We start from the raw sequence: 20,233 nt of genomic DNA, 5'->3' as shown, positions 1-20,233 counted from the left end.
CCACTCACCTCAGCCTCCCAAAGGCGCAGGATTACAGGCTGAGCCACCGAGCCTGGCACTCACCTACTTTTGAACTACAGTTGACCACAGACAACTTAAGTTGTGGGTTACTCAAACATTGGAGAGCAGAACTGTGAATGATGGGGAATTCCTTTATTTCTGACCGATTGATTGTAAACCTGTTTTCCACAACCTCCTCCTTGGGCTCAGTAATTTGCTTGGACAGCTCACCTGAACCCAGGTGGTCAAGGCTGCTGTGAGTTGTGATCATGCCACTGTACTCCAGACCCTGACTTTTTTAAAAAGTGGGTTTTTTTGGTAAAACTCATTCTGGCCCTTCTTCCCCTTCTCAGAGGTCCCAGGGTGGGCTAAAAGTTCTAACCCTCTAATCACTTAGTTTTTCTGGGGACCAACAACATCCTGGCGCTATCTATAGGGGCCCCACCTTAAGTAATCTCATTAGGATAAACTCAAGTGTCATCAAATGGGGCTCCATATAAATAACAAAAGGCATTCCTGGCTAGGGCAAGGTACTTTAAGATGTGGCATGAGATGCCAAGGTGGGAGAAATGTTTGAGCTGGAGAACTAGAGGCCAGCCTGTGCAACATAGTGAGATCCTCTCTCTAAAACAAAAAAAAGATGTTACTAGTATTCAGGAGGTTCCAAGGGTTTTAAGAGCTCTCTGATAGGAACCAAGTGTTGGTAAGGATGTGGACAAATTGAAACCCTTGTGTTCTATTGGTGGAAACATAAAATGGTACAGCTGCTATAGGAAACAGTATGGTGATTCGTTAAAAAGTAAGCATAAAACACTGTATGATTCAGCAATTTTACTTCTGGGCTTATACCCAAAAGAATTGAAAGCAGGGTCTCATCTGGGCATGGTACCTAACACCTGTAAGCCCAACACTTTGGGAAGCCAAGGTGAGAAGATGACTTGAGTCTGGGAATTTTGAGTCCAGCCTGGGAAACATAGTGAGACCTCATCTCCAAAAAAACAAGAAAAAAAATTAGCCAGGTATGGTGGCACACACCTATAGTCCCAGCCACTCAGTAAACTGAGGTAGAAGGATCACCTGAACCCAGGAAGTGGAGATAGCAATGAGCTGTGATGGTGCCACTGCACTCCAGCCTGGGCAACAGAGTGAGACCTCCAACTCAAGAGAAAAAAAAAAGCAGAATCTTAAAAAGCTAGCTGTATACCTGTGTTCATAACAACAGTATTCACAACAGCTAAAACATGGAAGTAACGCAAGTGTTCATCGAGGAAAAAATGGACAAGTAAAACGTGGTACATACAATGGAGTAAAAGGAATGGAATTTCTGCAGTATGCTACAACATGAATGAACCTTAGAATGTTATGTTAAGTAAAATAAGCCAGTGGCAAGACAAATACTGTATGATTCCTCTTACATGAGGTATTTATAGTAGTCAAAATCATACACACAGTATTACAGAACTAAACTGAGGTCTGTTCAATCAGCACAGTATGTTAACTTTGTGGTTTGCTATAGTAGAAAGGCCGGCATTTTATTTGCAGGGTGCCAGGCAAGGGGGCCCAGACTGTGAAAGCTTAAATCCTGGCCACCTCGATGGCTTGCAGGGGTGTTTTTGTTTTATTTTGTTTTTGAATTGGAGTCTCACTTTGTCACCCAGACTGGAGTGCAGTGGTGCAATCATGGCTACCACAACCTTGACCTGCTGAGCTCAGAGGACCCTTCTGCATCAGTCTTCCAAGTAGATTGGACTATAGGTGTACACCACCACACTGGCTAATTTTTTTTTTTTTTTTTTAAGTTGGAGTGTCACTTTGTAGCCCAGCTGGAGTCCAGTGGCACACTCACAGCCACCGCAGCCTTGACCTGCTGGACTCAGGTGATTCTTCTACCTCAGCCTTCCAAGTAGTTGGAACTACAGGCACACGCTGCCAAAATTGGCTTGTAGAGATGAGGTCTTGGCAAGCTGGTCCCAGGCTGGTCCCTGTGGGCTCAGGCAATCCTCTCACCTTGGCCTCCTAAAGTGCTGGGATTATAGACCACTGTGTCTGGCCTATGAATGTATTTAATACCCCTGAACTGTTCAATTAAAAATGATTAAGATGATGAATTTTATATTATGTATGTTTTACCACAATAAAACAAATCGGAAAAAAAGCTAGTTTGAAGCCATACAGTTTGCCACTACATTTAGTCATTTTCTGAGAAAAAGAAAAAATATCTACTATTTTGTATATGTAAAAATCTTTTTTTTTTTAATTTGGAGTCTCACTCTGCCCCCCAGACTGGAGTGCAGTGGCCACTCCCGGCCACCGCAGCCTCAACCTGCTGGGCTCCGGTCATCCTTCCGCCTCAGCCTTCCGAGTAGCCAGAATTACAGGAGCGTGATACCACGCCCGGCTAATTTTTTGATTTATTGTAGAGATGAGGTCTCGCTGCCCAGGCGGGTCTCGAACCCACGGGCTCAGGCAATCCACTCACCTCAACCTCCCAAAGGCGCGGGATTACAGGCTGAGCCACCGAGCCCAGCTGTAAAAATCTTAAAAGATAGAGCAATAGCATATGTGCCTGGGTCATATATTATGGATTAAACATGATTGGAAAGCCGGGTGAGGTGGCTCACACCTATAATCCCAGCACTTTGGGAGACTGAAGTGAGAGAATTTTCTGAGCCCATGGGTTCGAGACCAGCATGGGCAACTTGGTGAGACCCCCCCATCTCTATAATAAATCAAAAAATTAGCTAGGCATGGTGGTGCATGCCTGTAGTTCCAGCTACTTGGAAGGCTGAGGTGGAAGGATCGCTTGAGCCCAGCGGGTCGAAGCTGCGGTGGCCTTGAGCGTGCCACTGCACTCCAGTCTGGGTTGACAGTGAGATTCCTACTCAAAAAAAAAAAAAATGATTTGAAGAACAGAGAGGGACTGTGAAAAGGGGAGAATTACTTGAAAAAGGAAAAGAAAAAAAACCCATACATAGTGTCTGTCATCTTTGCTCATTTTTTGTGTGTGTTGGAATCTCACCCTGTCACCCAGACTGAAGTGCAGTGGCACATTCCTGGCCACCGCAACCTCGACCTGCTGGGCTCCGGCGATCCTTCCATCTCAGCCTTCCAAGTAGCTGGAACTACAGGCACGCACTACCACGCCCAGCTAATTTTTGATGTAGAGATGAGGTCTTGCCAAGTTGCGTGGGTGGGTCTCGAACCCATGGACTCAGACAGTCCATTCACCTCGGCCTCCCAAAACACTGGAATTACAGGCTGAACCACCGAACCCAGCCCATTTTTTTCTAATAGAGACAGAATCTGTATATATTGCCCAGGCTATAGCTACTCACAGGTGTGATCATAGCATGCTGCAACCTCAAATTCATGGGCTTAAGCCATCTTTCTGCCTCAGTCTTCCGAATAGCTGGGGCTACAGGCACGTGCCACCACACCTGGCTGTCCTTATTTTATGTACTAATCTTAAATTTCAGCCCACTACTGAATGTTAAATGGTACAGCTGCTTTGGAAAACAGTTTGGCAGTTCCTCAAAAAGTTAAATGTTGAATTACCATATGACCCAGGAATTCCATTCTAATTATATACCCATGAGAATAGGAAACATATGTTAACATAAAAATGTGTACACAGATTTCTTAGCAATATTATTCCTACCATCCAAAAAGTAGAGACAGTGCAAATGATTGTCAGCTGGTGAATCAATAAACAAAATGTGGTATATCCATACAGAGGAATATTATTCAGCTAGGATTTCTTTTTTGGTTTAATGAAAATGTTCTAAGGTTAGATAGTGACAGTGGTTGTACCTCTTTGCAAATGTACTAAAACTGCTGAATTGAATACTTTAAAATGGCAATTTTTATGGCATGTGACTATCTCAGTTTTTAAGAAAAAGCGTGTGAAGTGATCATTTAAAAAATTCAACCTATTTCTCAACATCCTAGATAAGCCTTGCCTCTTCAGTTACAAAGCTAGGCTAGATCTTCTTCCAAATTACTTTCTGCTCCCAGAACTCCTCACTCTGGTTTTCCAAAACTTTCTTTACTTGCTGCCTTATAGTCAGGCCTTTATAATCCTGATTTTTTCTTTTTTTCTTTCTTTTTTTTTTGAGTCAGAGTCTCACCTGTCACCTAGGCTGGAGGGCAGTGACACACTCTTGGCCACCGCTGCCTCGACTTGCTAGGCTCTGGCGATCCTTCTGTGTCAGCCTTCATGCCCAGTTAATTTTTTGATTTATTTTTTAATTTTTTGATTTATTATAGAAATGAGGTCTCACCAAGTTGCCCAGCTGGTCTCATACCCGGGGACTCAGGCAATCCTCTCACCTCATCCTCCCAAAGTGCTGGTATTATAGGCGTGAGCCACCATACCTTGCCCAAGCCTGATTTTTTCATGCCCACACTGTGTCCTGATGATTTGGGCCATAGCATTGCTGTAGCTGCTTTAAGCTCTGTTCTCTTTTACAGGTTTCATAAGTCCAAAAATAAATAGGTTTCCTTTTACCTTGCTTACTCTCCTATCTCAGATGTGTAGTACCTTTCATATTAGCTTGTTATTTTGAGATCTTGGTATTTTATTTCCGCATAAAGACTGTAGTTTTAAATTATGAATTCAGGCCAGGTGCGATGGCTCACGCCTATAATTGCAGCACTTTGGGAGGCCGAGGTGAAAGGATTGCCTGAGCCCACAGGTTCAAGACCAACTTGGGCAACTTGGTGAGACCTCATCTCTATGATAAAAATCAAAAAATTAACTGGGCTTGGTGGCTAAACCTGTAATCCCACGCTTTGGGAGGCTGAGGTGAGTGGATTGCCTGAGCCTGCAGCTTCGAGACCCACCTGGGCAACTTGGCAAGACCTCATCTCTACAATAAATCAAAAATTAGCCGGGCGTGATAGCGCATGCCTGTAGTTCCAGCTACTTGGGAGGCTGAGGCAGAAGGATCGCCAGAGCCCACTAGGTCGAGGCTGCGGTGGCCGGGAGCGGCCACTGCACTCCAGTCTGGGTGGCAGAGTGAGACGCCAACTCAAAAAAAAAAAGGTATCAAAAAATCAGCCAGGCATGGTGGCGCATGCCTGTAGTTCCAGCTACCTGGAAGGCTGAGGTGGAAGGATCACCTGAGCCCAGCAGGTTGAGGCTCCGGTGGCTGTGAACCACATACCACTGCACTTCAGCCTGGGTGGTGAAATGAGACTCCAACTCCAAACAAACAAACAAACAAACAAAGCATTGCTGTAACTGTCTTAGGCTCTGTTCTCTTTTACAAGTTTCATAAGTCCAAAAATAAATAGGTTTCCTTTTACCTTGGCTACTCTCCTATCTCAGATGTGTAGTACCTTTCATATTAGCTTGTTATTTTGAGATCTTGGTATTTTATTTCCGCATAAAGTCTGTAGTTTTAAATTATGCATTCGGGCCAGGCGCGGTGGCTCATGCCTATAATCCGCAGCACTTTGGGAGACCTGTTTAGGCTAATTACTTGGCTTTTCATTTCCTTATCATACATGTAGGTTGTATAATTTTGGATTTCAGTATTTATGTACTGTACTGCTTATTCTTTTAATATTTTGAAAGCAACTTGTCCACCTCCCAACCTCATCATGGTAGATGGCTAACCTCTTTATTGCTTCTTCAGGCGTCTTCTTGTTTCTGTGACCAAGGAGCACTTGACTCTAGGACTTTATGTAGGATATGGGTGTTTTCTGCCCATAAGGTTGAAGTAACATTCCCCAACCCTACTTCTGTTCTAATGTGTTTGTTAGAAGAACCTAATCTTGACCCCCACAGGCCCCTGCTCCCTGGCATCAGTTTCCCCTTACATCTGTGGCTTTGACTTAACTCTTTTTTCGGGAACCTGGAATGTCTTAATCTTACTAATTCCGCTGTGTTAAAAGTATATATATTTTTTTGAGTTGAAGTTTCACTCTCACCCAGACTGGAGTGCAGTGGCACGCTCACGGCCACCACAACCTCGACCTACTGTGCTCAGGTGATCCTTCTGCCTCAGTCTTCCAAGTAGCTGGAACTACAGGCATGCGCCACCACATGTGGCTACTTTTTTGATTGATTGTAGAGACCAGGTCTTGCCATGTTGCCCAGGCTAGTCTCAAACCCTAAGGCTCAGTCAGTCCTCTTGCCTCTGCCTCCCAAAGTGCTGGGATTACAAGGGTGAGTCATTGTGCCCAGCATAATTATTATTTACACGTTTTTTCTTTCTTTCTTTTTTTTCTTGCTGAATCCTTGAGAGACGTTGCTTGTGTCTCCTAAGAGCAAGAGTGCTGACCAAAGAGTAACTGTATCAAATTCAGGAAATTTAACATTGATACAATACTGTTAACTTGCATACAGTTGGTGTTCAGTTCTTGCTAGTTGATTCAATACTGTCCTTTATAGCCGTGGTTCCCAACCTTTTTGGTATCAGGGTCCAGGTTTGTGGAAGACAATTTTTCCTTGGACATGGTAGAGGGGAGCATCAGGCAGTAGATTCTCATAAGGAGTTTGCAACCTAGATCTTTTTTTTTTTTTTTGAGTTGGGATCTCACTTCATCACCCAGGCTGAAGTGCAGTGGCACACTCACGGCCATCTCAGCATCAATCTCATGGGCTCCGGCAATCCTTCCACCCCAGCCTTCCAAGTAGCTAGAGCTACAGGTGCCCACTACCACGCCCAGCTATGTTTTTTATTTATTGTAGAGACGAGGTCTGGCCAAGTTGCCCGGGCTGTTCTCAAACCTGCAATCTCGGGCGATCCACTCACCTCGGCCTCCCAAAGTGCTGGGATTACAGGCTGAGCCACTGAGCCTGGCCTTTAATTAATTTATTTATTTATTTTGAGTCAGAGTCTCATTCTGTCACCCAGGCTGAAGGGCAGTGGCATGATCGCAGCTCACAGCAGCCTTAACCTCCTGGACTCAGACAATGCTATCTCCTACCTCGGCCTCCTGAGTAGCTGGGACTACAGGTGCTGCCACCATGCATGGCTACTTTTTAAAGTTGCTTTTGTAGAGATGAGGTCTCTCTAAGTTGCCTAGGCTTGATGTGGAACTCCTAGGCTCAAGCAGTCCTCCCACCTCGACCTCCCAAAGTGCTGGGATTATAGGCTTGAAGCATCGTACCTGTTCTATAGCAACTTTTTTAAAATCCAGGAACTGGCTGGGCATGGTGGCTCAAGCCTGTAATCCCAGCACTCTGGGAGGCTGAGGTGAGAGAATTGCCTGAGTCCATGGGCAACTTGGCAAGACCTCATCTCTACAATAAACAAAAAAATTAGCCAAGCATGGTAGCACATGCCTGTAGTTCTGGCTACTTGGAAGGCTGAGGCGGAAGGATCTCCTGAGCCCAATGGGTCAACCCTGGGGTGGCCGTGATGATGCCACTGCATTCCAGCCTGGGCAACGGAGTCAGACTCCAACTCAAAAAAAACCCCAAAACCAAAAAAAATCCAGCAACCAGCACATTTAGTTGTATACTTTATTCTCCTTTATTCTAAAATGGTTCTTCATCTTTTTTTTTTTTTGGTCTTTTGTAACTTTGACGTTTTTGAGAAGAGAACAAGCCTATTATTTTGTGAAATGTCCTGTCTTTCCATATGAGCTTGTCTGATTGCTTCCTCATGGTAAGATTCAGGTTATACGGTTTCAGCAGGAAAGCACATAAATGATACCATGTTAATGATACCTTCTTAACTACATTGCATCAGAAGGAATGCAATATCATTTTTTTCAATTTTTTGAGTCAGGGCCAAAGTAAAAGTTTCTCTTCATTCTCTGAAAAATCAACTCACAAAAGGCAGATTAATTGAAGAAAAAGGCATACAAATTTATTTAACATGAACATAGGTGAATCAGAGTAATTGCCCACCCTCCCAAGATGGCTCAGAAGCTTATATACCATCCTGACAAACAGGTCATGGGAACAGAGAGGAGAGGAATTCTGTTGACATTAGGGAGAATGAACGGATCAGGGGACACAGATTAATTTCCACATTATCTCGTGCAGGGGTGTGTTTAGGTGTGACTACATTCTTGGTCGTACGTGGAGGGGAAGAAAAAACAATCGCTCCTAGTGGGGGGGGGCGGGTGGTGGCTCATGTCTGTAATCCCATCACTTTGGGAAGCTGAGGCTAGAGGACTACCTGAGCCCAGGGGTTCTAGACCAACCTGGGCTACTTGGCAAGCCCTAGTCTCTGCAATTAAAAAAGAAAAAATTAGCTGGTCATGGTGGCATGTGCTTGTAGTCCCAGCTACTGGGAAGACTGAGGCAGAAGGATCGCCTTGAGCTCAGCAGGTTGAGGCTGCGGTGGCCGTGATCATGCCACTGCACTCCAGCCTGGGCAACAGAATGAGACTCCAACTCAAAAACAAAAACAGTTGTTCTTTTTGGTGGGTCTGGGTCTTAGGCAGATAAGGAAACTTCAGTTTTATCCTATGGTTTGGGAGAGACCAGAGAGACCTTGAGACTTCAGTGTAGCATGTCAAAGCTCCATATTTTGGAATATTGGTTTCTGAGCCCCTTTTTAATTAATAAGTAGTAATTTATGTTCCCACGGGTTGTGTAAATATCCCATTTGTAAAATAACTTGCCCCCAGCAGTTTTAGCATTGATTGATGATTTGCTTGAATCGGTTATTCCTATGATGGTTGCAGAATGGGTCATTTTCTAATTCTGCTATTTCTTCTGTATTTATCCATTGGCAATTTACTATAAAGTATTTTCTCCTCTTCATTTATTGCACTGCTATGTTTCACACTGAAGTGTTGGGGGGGGAAAAGGTGAAAATCCTTGCTATTGAGAGCCTCCACTATTAGCTTAAGAACTAAATGTAAAATTGTAAAATTAATATAAATTTAATTCCAGTGTTCCCCAGACCTACATATTCTCACATGATAAACATGAGTTTAAAAGCATTTTAAGTCACACATCTAAGCATTTTACACCACACCTGTAAATCCCAGCACTCTGGGAGACTGAGTTGAGAGAATTACATGAGACCAGGATTTGAGATCAGTCTGGACAACATGGTGAGACCTAGTTTCTACAATAAATCAAAAATTAGCTGGGTATGCCTGTACTTAGAAGGCTGAACCGGAAGGATTGCCTGAGCCCAGCAGGGTGAGGCTGCAGTGGCTGTGAGCATGCCAACTGCACTCCAGCCTGGGTGACAGAGACAGACTCCAGCTCAAAAAAAAAAAAGAGAGAGATGGGGTCTCACTATGTTGCCCAGGCTAGTCTCCAACTCCTGGACTCAAGCAATCCTACTGCCTCAGCCTCCCAAAGTGCTGGGATTACAATCCTCAGTCACTGTGCCTGGCCTATAATGCCTATTTCTCCTCACGCAAAACTCTATAAACAGTAATCTCAAAACGATTACAGAGATAGTAGGGTGTTTTCTTGCAATTAAAAAAAAAAACTTCTTGCTGACAAATGCTTAGCACAAACATTGTTTTCAAGAGAGACAAGAATTTAAATAACACTTTGAACCCTTAAAATGCTTTTCTTTTATTTTCATTTTTAATATTTTTTTGAGTTGGAATCTCACTGTCACCCAGGCCAGAGTGCATTGGCACACTTATGGCCACTGAAGCCTCAACCTGCTGGGATAAGGCGATTCTTCTTCCTCAACTTTCCAACTAGCTGGAGCCACAGGCCTGTGCCAACATGCCCAGCTAATTTTTTGATTTGTTGTAGAAATGAGGTCTCACCAAGCTGCCCAGGCTGGTCTCGAAGTCCTGGGCTCAGACAGTCTTCTCACCTCAGCTTCCCAAAGTACTGGGATTATAGGTGTAAGCCTCTGTGCCTGGTGAGATCCCATCTTTTTTTTTGGTTTGAGTCTCTCTCTGTTGCCCAGGCTGGAGTGCTGTGGCACAGTCATGGCCACCCCCCAGCACTTCCAAGTAGCTGAAACTAAAGGCGTGTGCTACCATGCCCAGCTAATTTTGTGTTTATTGTAGAGATGAGGTCTTGCCAAGTTGCCCGGGCTGGTCTTGAACCCAGTCTCAGGCGATCTACTCTCCTCGGCCTCCCAAAGTGCTGGGATTACAGACTGAGCCACTGAACCTGGCCTGTTTTTTTTTTTTTTGAGAGACGGGGGTCTCACTAGGCATGGAGGCTCACACCTGTAATCCCAGCACTTTGGAGGCTGAGGTGAGAGGATTGCCTGAGCCACAGATTTGAGACCAGCCTGGGCAACTTGGCGAAGCCCCATCTCTACAATAAATCAAAAAATTAGCCAGGCTTGGAGGTGTGTGCCTGAAGTTCCAGCGACTTGTAAGGCTGAGGTGGAAGGATCCCCTGAACCCCAGCAGGTCAAGGCTGTGGTGGCCGGGAATGTGCCACTGCCCTCCAACCTGGGTGACCGAGTGAGACTCCTACTCAAAAAAAGAAAGAAAGAAAGAAAGAAATAGGCATTATACAAATTTGAAAGCAATATTGTTTTTTATGTGCCAGAAACTGTTACTCAAAACAATTGAATTTGTGGTTCATTTGTCGACTAAGTCAAGGAAATAATAATTGATTAATTGCTAACTATTACTATTAGATTGGTGCCATATATAAACCTGACAGACTGTTCTCTATACAGCAACCAAAGCATTCCTATTTAAAAATCTACCTGATAGGCCAGGCACAGTGACTCAAGCCTGTAATCCCAGCACCTTGGGAGACTGAGGCAAGAGGATTGCCTGAGCCCACACGTTTGAGACCAGCCTGGGCAACTTGGCAAGACCTTGTCTCTACAATAAATCAAAAAACTAGCTGGGCATGGTGGCATGTGCCTGTAATTTCAGCTACTTGGAAGGCTGAAGTGGAAAGATCACCTGGGCTCACCTGAGGCTGCGGTGGCTGTGAGCATGCCACTCCACTCCAGCCTGGGCGACAGAACAAGACTCTGACGCAAATACCATCAAATAAACGGATAAGGAATAAGACCTGGGCTGGGTGAGGTGGCTCCTGCCTGTAATCTCAGCACTTTTGGAGGCCCAGGTGGGAGGATTGCTTGAGCCCAGGAGTTCAAAACCAGCCTGGGCAACATAACAAGCTTGTCTACAAAAAAAAAAAATGTCAGGCTTGGTGGCACACACCTCCAGCTACTCAGGAGGCTGAGGTGAAGAATCACCCTGACTCAAAAAAAAAGAAAAAAAAGACTTGGATTACTGTGGTATTTGTAGAAATGAAAATGCAGCAATTTGGCCGGGCTCAGTGGCTCAGCCTGTGATCCCAGCACTTTGGGAGACCGAGGCAAGTGGATTGTCTGAGCCCACGGGTTCGAGACCAGCCCGAGCAACTTGGCGAGACCTCATCTCTATAATAAATAAAAAATTAGCCAGGTATGGTGGGGCACGCCTGTAGTTCCAGCTACTTGGAAGGCTGAGGCAGAAGAATCACCGGAGCCCAGCAGGTCGACACTGGGGTGGCTGTGAACGTGCCAGTGTACTCCAGCCTGGGCGATGGAGTGAGACTCCAACTCAAAAAAAAAGAAAAAAGAAAATGGGGCAAATTGAAAAGATTTCTCATAGCGAGAGGTGAAGGATTTAGTAACTGAACAGTAGCAAAGAACAGAAAAAAGAAAAGAGTTTAATTGTAGATCTCTTTAATATTTACCACATTTCCCTTTCTATTCTTTGGAGCACTCAAGAAAGGAACTTTACAGAGAGCAAAGCTTAAAGTAAACCTGGTATACATTTGCATTGTGAAAGGATGAACTGCTTGGTTGAAGAGGCCTAAGGGAACATCCAGCTCTGTTCCCTGGGAGGTAATTTTTTTCCCAGCAGAGACCTTCTTACCCTTTTTGGCCCACTAACTTGTTACATAATCCTTTTAGTGCTACCAGTTATACAAACTCAGTGGACTCGTTGTACCATTATAATGTTTGCAATGGTGAATGGTGGAAATACGGCTCCTCATGTTAGTGTGAAATAAGGACAGTATATTCCTGCAGCATGTTTCTCATCTCAGATCTATTGCTGTGTTGCTTGAGAGCCTTGAGCTGTTGAACCATTTAAAAGGTATTTTTATTTTTACTTTAACATTTGTTAGCATTCTTCGTTTTTGTTTTTGTTTTTGAGTTGGATTCTCACTCTGTCACCCAGGCTGGAGTGCAGTGGCACGCTCCCGGCTACCGCAGCCTCTACCTGTTGGGCTCAGGCGATCCTTCTACCTCAGCTTCAAGAGCTGGAACTGTAGGCATGCACCACCATGCCCGGCTTATTTTTTGATTTGTTTTAGAGACTAGGTCTTGCCAAGTTGCCCGGGCTGGTCTTCCAAAGTGCTGAGATTACAGGCTTAAGCCACCATGCCCGGCCTGTTAGCATTCTTTTTAAACAAAATTAGGAAGATCTGAGGGTGGGAGTATTTGTTTCAAATGCAGCAAAAATGCAAATGGTAAGTCATTTATGGTTGGGATCACTTTAGGCTATTGATCTGTTCTTTTTTTTTTTTTTTTTTTTTTTTTTGAGTTGGAGTCTCACTCTGTCGCCCAGACTTGAGTGCAGTGGCCGCTCCCCGCCACCACAGCCTCAACCTGCTGGGCTCCAGCAATCCTTCCGCCTCAGCCTTCCAAGTTGCCAGAATTACAGGCATGCGTTACCACACCCAGCTGATTTTTTGATTTACTGTAGAGATGAGGTCTCGCTGCCTAGGCGGGTCTCGAACCCGTGGGCTCAGGCAATCCACTCACCTCAGCCTCCCAAAGGCGCGGGATTACAGGCTGAGCCACCGAGGCCGGTTGATCTGTTCTTGATCACAGCAAACTGTCCTGTGCCTTCTTTTTCCAATGGTTATTTTTTCTCTCACATGTTTTATTTCACCTTCATTTGTTTCTTCCACTTCCCTATACATTTGCTCATATATTCTTTTTTTTTTCCTCAGATATTCTTATCCTAGGGTTAAAATACTTTTAACAAAACAACTGGAGCTCTTTCTCTGTAACTCCTCAGGAGTTGCTGAATCCATTTCTCACTACCATTCTGAGACCAAAGGTCACATAATGCCAACTTCAGTGTGGCCTTTTTCTCATTTTTTTTTTTTTCACTTCCCTTTACTTCTGGAGAATTTTGTCCTATTTGACTGCAGTTTTTATCTTTAAACTTTTATTTACCCTTGAATGAAAACTTCTCAGAAATCATTTTGTATCCTATTTCTCTGATTAGTTCTCAGTTCTCCCTGTATTTCTTTTTAGGTTCTTTTTTGTTGCTGTTGTTGATTTTTGAGTCGGAGTCTCTGTCTCACAGGCTGGAGTGTGGTGGCATGATCACCGCCACCACAGCCTCAATCTACTGGGCCAGGTGATCCTTCTGCCTCAGTCTTTCAAGTAGCTGGAACTACAGGCATGCACAACCACACCCAGTTAATTGTTTGATTTATTGTAGAGATGAGTTCTCACCAAGTTGCTCAGGCTGGTCTAGAACCCCTGGCTCAGGCAATCCTCTCGCCTCTGCCTCCCAAAGTGCTGGAATTATAGGTGTGAGCCACTGTGTCCAGCCCGTTTCTTTTATGTATTTATTTTTCTTGGATCTTTGTTATTTTCTTTTTTCTATTATCTGCCTTAGTGATTTCATCTGCTATAGTTTAACTGTTTCTTCTTTTGGAAGAAAGAAGAAACAGTTCTATCTTCAACCTTAACCATAACCCTAACTTTTACCATTATTCCAGACTTGGCATTTTCAAATCATTTCAGGCTTGTTCAGGGTGGTATAGCCAAAGACCAAACTTGGCATTTTTAGATTGATATTTTGTTTTTTCTGACTCAATTTATTTTCATTTTAATGTATTTATATATTTTGAATTGGAGTCTCACTCTGTCGGCCAGGCTGAAGTACAGTGGTACACTCATGGCCACCACAGCCTTGACCTGCTGGACTCAGGAGATCCTTCCACCTCAGTCTTCCAAATAGCTGGAACCACAGGCGTGCATCACTACATTCACCTAATGTTTTGATTTGTTGTAGAGATGAGGTCTCGCCATGTTGCCCAGGCTGGTCTCGAACCCATGGGCTCAGGTAATACTCTTGCCTCCACCTCCCAAAGTGCTGGAATTACAGGGGTGAGCCACTGCACCTGGACTCTGACTCAATTTATTAAATAAACTAACCTGATAGACTAAAAGTGAGGAACCTCCATCCTTAGGCCTCAACTCTGACCTTTTTTTTTACCTTGCTAAATTTCTAACTAAGGAAGTTGGGGAGATGGTTTTTTTCATTAACCCTATACAACATTTACTTTCCAATCTGTCTCTAACATAGCATCATATAACAGAGAAAGAAGGAAAATCAAAGTATTTATGACCCTGTAAAGCTGTCTCTTGGGGATTCCTGGACTCTGGGCACCTTTTATAAGACACTTACTTGTTCTCTCTGAAGTCTGCCACTACCTAGGATGCTTCATCTACATTGACCTGTCATTCCTCAAGCCGCCCATTTCCTTTACTGCTTTCTACATTTCTTTAATTTTTTGATTTATTGTAGAAATGAAGTCTTGCTGGGTTGCCCAGGCTGGTCTCAAACCCCTGGGCTCAGGCAATCTTCTTGCCTCAGCCTCCCAAAGTGCTAGGATTACAGGCGTTAGCCACTGCACAGGGCGAGTTACTTAGAGTTTGGAGTGCCACTCTGTCACCCAGGCTGGAGTGCAGTGGCACACTCACAACCACTGCAGCCTCTACCTCCTGGGCTTGGGCCATCCTTCTACCTCAGCCTTCGAAGTAGCTGGAACTACAGGTGCATACTGCTCCGCCTGACTAATTTTTGTATTGCCCATTGCTGGTCTCAAACCCTGAGCTCAGGCAATCCTTTTGCTTTCACCTCCTAAAGTGCTAGGATTATAGGCATGAGCCACTGTACACGACCCTATATGATTTAATTGATATAGAATTCTATAAAATGCAGATAAGGATTAGTGTTTACTTAAGGATGACCTGTATTAAGGAGTGGCTACAGGGAGGTGTGAGGAAGCTTTTTTTTTTTCTTTTTGAGTTGGAGTCTCACTCTGTCTCCAGACTGGAGTGCAGTGGCTGCTTCCGGCCACCGCAGCCTCGACCTGCTGGGCTCCAGCAATCCTTCCGCCTCAGCCTTCCGCATAGCTGGAACTACAGGCGTGCGCTACCATGCCCAGCTAATTTTGATTTATTGTAGAGATGAGGTCTCGCCAAGTTGCCCAGGTGGGTCTCGAACCCGCAAGCTCAGGCAATCCACTCACCTCAGCCTCCCAAAAGCGCGGAATTACAGGCGGAGCCACCGAGCCCCGCTTGTGAGGAAGCTTTGAGGGAATGATGGCACTCGCATTTGTTTGTGGTGATGGTTTTATAGTACATACACATATGTCAAATCTTACCAGATTGTACACTTTTGGTATGTTTATTGACAGTTTATAACCCAATAAAGCTATTTTAAATGTAGAAATAAGCAAAGAGCACCCAAATGAGAAGAACAAAGGCTATTGAGAACAAGAGAGTCACTACCATCACTTATGTTCGGCCGAAACTCAAAGGCACAGAGAGGAGTGGACAAGCTCTAGAGTGAAAAGGCTTCAGGTATGCCCTGATGATTGGAGGCTGTAGGTATGGGGCAGCTGTAGGCAGGCTCACTGGAATCAGGGCATCCTCTGTGCTTGATTAGAGGGTGTATATTTGGCTTTATCCTGTTAGTCCTAAGTTGGAAGTGGGGACAGACCTTAGGGTATTAGTCAAATCCTGGGTGTTTTGGGCCAGTGGTGTTTGTTTTGTTTGTTTGAGATAGGGTCTCTCTCTGTCATCCAGGTTGGAGTGCAGTAGCAGTTTCACGACTCACTGCTGCCTTGACCTTCTGGGTTCAAGTGATCCACCTCAGTCTCTTAAGTAGCTGGTACAACAAGAATGTGCCACCATGTTTGGCTAATTTTTTTCCTTTTTTTTTTTTGAGTTGAAGTCTCACTCTGTCACCTAGACTGGAGTGCAGTGGCACGCTCCTGGCCACCACAGCCTCGACCTGCTGGGCTCCGGCTATCCTTCCGCCTCAGCCTTCCAAGTAGCTGGAACTACAGGCGTGTGCTACCATGCCCGGCTAATTTTTTTGATTTATTGTAGAGATGGGGTCTTGCCAAGTTGCCCAGGCGGGTCTCGAACCCACGGGCTCAGGCAATCCACTCACCTCAGCCTCCCAAAGCGCGGGATTACAGACTGAGCCACCGAGCCCGGCTATTTTTTTTCCTTTATAACATTGACTGATTGATTGATTGATTGATTGATTTAGATGAAATCTCAGTATGTTGCCCAGACTGCTTTCAAACTCCTGGGCTCAAGCGATCCTCCTGCCTTAGACCTTAGACTCCCAAAATGCTGGGATTACAGATGTGAGCCACCACTCCTGGACTGTTTTGTTTTTGTTTTTTATTTATGATTGATATATAATAATTGTTTGTTTGTTCTGAGTTGGAGTCTCACTCTGATACCCAGGCTGGAGTGCAAAGGCATGCTCACAGTCACCGCAGCCTTGATCTTCTGGGCTCAGGTGATCCTCCCGCCTCTACATTCCAAAGTGCTGAGATTACAGGCGCGAGCCACTGTCTGGCTTGTTTGTGTTTAAGGGGTACAAGTGATGTTTTGATACATGTGTAAATTGTGTAATAATCAAATCAGGGTAATTAGTATAGCCATCACCTTAATCATTTATTATTTCTTTGTGATGAGAACATTTAAAAAAACCTCTTTTAGCTATTTAAAGTACATAATACATTGTTAACTCTGATCACCCTATTATTCAGTAGAACACCAGAACTTATTCCTCCTGTCTAACTGTGGCTTTGTACCTGTCAATCAGTCTCTCACCATCAATCTGGCCCCTGTTTCCCCATCCTCTGGTACTGTTCTACAAGAACATACTGCTTCAATGAAAACAACATTTTTTTTGGCCGGGCTCGGTGGCTCAGCCTGTAAATCCTGCGCCTTTGGGAGGCTGAGGTGAGTGGATTGCCCGAGCCCGAGGGTTCGATACCCGCCTAGGCAACTTGGCGAGACCTCATCTCTTCAATAAATCAAAAAAATTAGCCGGGCGTGGTAGCGCACGCCTGTAGTTCCAGCTACTTGGAAGGCTGAGGCGGAAGGATCGCCGGAGCCCAGCAGGTCGAGGCTGCGGTGGCCGGGAGCGGCCACTGCACTCCAGTCTGGGCGACAGAGTGAGACTCCAACTCAAAAAAAAAAAAAAGAAAACAACATTTTAAGGCCAGGCGCAGCGGCTCACACCTATAACCCCAGTACTTTGGGAGCCCGAGGTGATAGGATTACCTGAGACCAACCTGGGCAACTTGTAGAGACATCATCCCTACAATACATTAAAAAAAATTAGCCAGGCATGGTGGCATGCCCCTGTACTTCCAACTTCTTGGAAGGCTGAGGCTGAAGGATCACCTGAGCTCAGCAGGTCGAGGCTGCTATGGCCGTGAGCGTGCCACTACTCTGCAGCCTGGGCGACAGAGTGAGACTCTGACTCAAAAGAAAAAAAAGCAACATTTTAGATTCCATATATGAGTGATATCATGCAGTATCTGTCTTTCTGTGCCTGACTTATTTCACTTAACATAATGTCCACCAAATTCATCCATGTTACTGCAAAAGACAGGATTTTCTTCTTTTTTTTTTTTTCTTGAGTCAGTCTTACTCTGTTGCCCAGACTGGAGTGCAGTGACCGCTCCCGGCCACTACAGCCTCAACCTGCTGGGCTCCGGCGATCCTTCCGCCTCAGCCTTCCAAGTAGCTGGAACTACAGGGGCGTGCTACCACACCTAGCTAATTTTTTTGATTTATTGTAGAGATGAGGTCTCGCCAAGTTGCCCAGGCGGGTCTCGAACCCGCGGACTCAGGCAATCCACTCACCTCAGCCTCCCAAAGGGACTTTATTCTTTTAAATGACTGAGTAGTATCCCATTGTATATATATTCCGCATTTTCTTTATCTATTCATTGATTGATGAACATTTAGGTTAATTCTATACCTAGGCTATTGTGAATTGGGTCAGTTGTTATAGTGGTGATTGGGCTGGTTGCTCCAAGATTTGTGACAGAGTTCTATTTTTGTTTGTTTTGTTTTGAGTCAGAGTCTTACTCTGTCACCCAGGCTGGAGTACAGTGACATGCTCACAGCCACCACAGCCTTGACCTGCTGGGCTCAGGCAATCCTTCCGCCTCAGCCTTCCAAGTAACTGTAACTACAGGTGGGTGCCAAATTGTTAAAATGAACCAAAGGCTTGAACTAGTACTTCAAAAAAGAAGACATCAAATAGTATTGAGCATATAAAAAGGTGCTAACAGGAAAATGCAGTCATCTGGAAAATGCAGATTAGATGATACTACTGCATCTTTACCAAAATGGCTAAAATTAAAGAATACACATTATCTGACCAGGCGTGGTGGCTCAAGCCTATAATCCCAGTACTTTGGGAGGCTGAGGCGAGAGGACTGCCTTAGACCAGGAGTTCAGGCTCAGCCTGGGCAACTTGGTGAGATCTTGTCTCTACAATAAATCAAAAATTAGCTGGACTTGGTGGCACATGCCTGTTACCCCAGCTTCTTGGGAGGCTGAAGTGCAAGGATCGCCTGAGTCCAGCAGGTTGAGGTTGTGGTGGTCATGAGTGTGCCACTGGACTCCAGGCTGGGCAACAGAGTGAGACTCCAATTCAAAAAAAAAAAAAGAATCTTCGCCTACATGTGCTTGCCATTCTTATGGAATCAGTTTTTGTTTTTATTAATGAGATACTGAATGTACTAACAGACTGGACTATATATTACAAAAATAGAACTCTAGCCGGGTGCAGTGGCTCACGCCTATAATCCCATCACTTTGGGAGGAGGAGGCAAGAGGATTGCCTGAGCCCAGGGTTTCAAGATCAACCTGGGCAACTTGGTGAGAACTCATCTCTACAATCCCAGCACTTTGGGAGGCGGAGGCAAGAGGATTGCTTGAACCCAGAGGTTTGAGACCAGCCTGGGCAATTTGGCAAGATCTAGTCTTTACAATAAAAAAAAATATATTGCCCGGGTGTGGTGGTGGGCACCTGTAGTTCCAGCTACTTGAATGCAGAAGGATCACCTGAGCCCAACAGGTTGAGGCTGCGATGGCTGTGATCATGCCACTGCACTCCAGCAAGGGCAACAGAGTGAGACTCCAACTCAGAGGGGCTGGGGAGAAGAGGGAATATGATAGCTAAGTCCAGTAAGGGTGGCTCACGCCTTTAATCCCAGCACTTTGGGAGGCAGAAGGGAGAGAATTGCCTGAGCCCAGAGGTTCCAGACCAGCCTGGGCAACTTGGCGGGACCTTGCCTCTACAATAAATCAGAAAAGTAGCTGGGTGTGGTGGTACGTGCTTGTACCTCCAGCTACTTGGAAGGTGGAGAGGGAAGGATTGCCTGAGCCTAGCAGGTGGTCTGCGATGGCCGGTGATGCACTCTAGCCTGGATGACACAGTGAGACTCTGACTCAAAAAAGAAAAGAGAGAATATTGTACCTAAAAACAGGAAACAACCCAAGTATTTACCAACAGTAGTTTATTTTTATTTTTAAAATTTTGGGGACCAGGCACGGTGGCTCACACCTATAATCCCAGCACTTTGGGAGACCAAGGTAAGAGGATTGGCTGAGCCCACAGATTCGAGACCAGCCTGAGCAACTTGGTGAGACCTCATCTCTACAAGAAATCAAAAAAATTAGCCAAGCGTGGTAGTGCATGCCTATAGTTCCAGCTACTTGGAAGGCCAAGGTGGAGTGATCACCTGAGCCCAGCAGGTCGAGGCTGCAGTAGCTGTGAGCTTGCCACTGCACTACAGCCTGGGCGACAGAGTGAGAATCCAACTCAAAAATAAGAAAAAGAAAGATTTTGGTATATTCATGTAATGGAGTACTACAAAGCAATGTAAAAGAATAAACTGCTACATGCAGAAATATAGATGAATCTTACAGACATGATGTTGAATATAAGCCACACATAATATTAACAAAAGAGTTAATATTATGTTATTACATTCATGAGAAATTCAAAACAGACCATACTAATCTATAGTGATAGAAGTCAGAGTGATGGTTGCCATTTCGTGGGTTTATTGACTGAGGGAGGTACAATTGAGCTTTCTGGAATATAGGATATGTTCTTTTTTTTTTGAGTTGGAGTCTCACTCTGTCACCCAGACTGGAGTGCAGTGGCCGCTTCTGGCCACCGCAGCCTCTACCTGCTGGGCTCTGGTGATCCTTCCGCCTCAGCCTTCCAAGTAGCTGGA

At 44.9% G+C, this 20,233-nt stretch overlaps 1 protein-coding gene across 6 annotated transcripts in view; it reads left to right on the top strand.

The window, feature by feature from the left end:
• Positions 1-20,233, top strand: part of ATG13 (autophagy related 13) — a 63,667-nt gene that overhangs the window by 8,502 nt on the left and 34,932 nt on the right. The window contains exon 3 of one of the 6 annotated variants that reach the window (XM_021716178.1): positions 6,897-6,965. The exons of the other annotated variants lie outside the window; for them this stretch is intronic. The gene's annotated coding sequence lies outside the window, so the exon portion shown is untranslated. The remainder of the gene's footprint in view (positions 1-6,896; positions 6,966-20,233) is intronic. 6 annotated transcript variants of the gene reach the window in all.

This window comes from Carlito syrichta, unplaced genomic scaffold, assembly GCF_000164805.1.
Source record: "Carlito syrichta isolate Samal-C Ts95f unplaced genomic scaffold, Tarsius_syrichta-2.0.1 Scaffold308253, whole genome shotgun sequence".
Lineage (NCBI taxonomy): Eukaryota > Metazoa > Chordata > Mammalia > Primates > Tarsiidae > Carlito > Carlito syrichta.
This window is presented reverse-complemented; position numbering and strand designations above follow the sequence as displayed.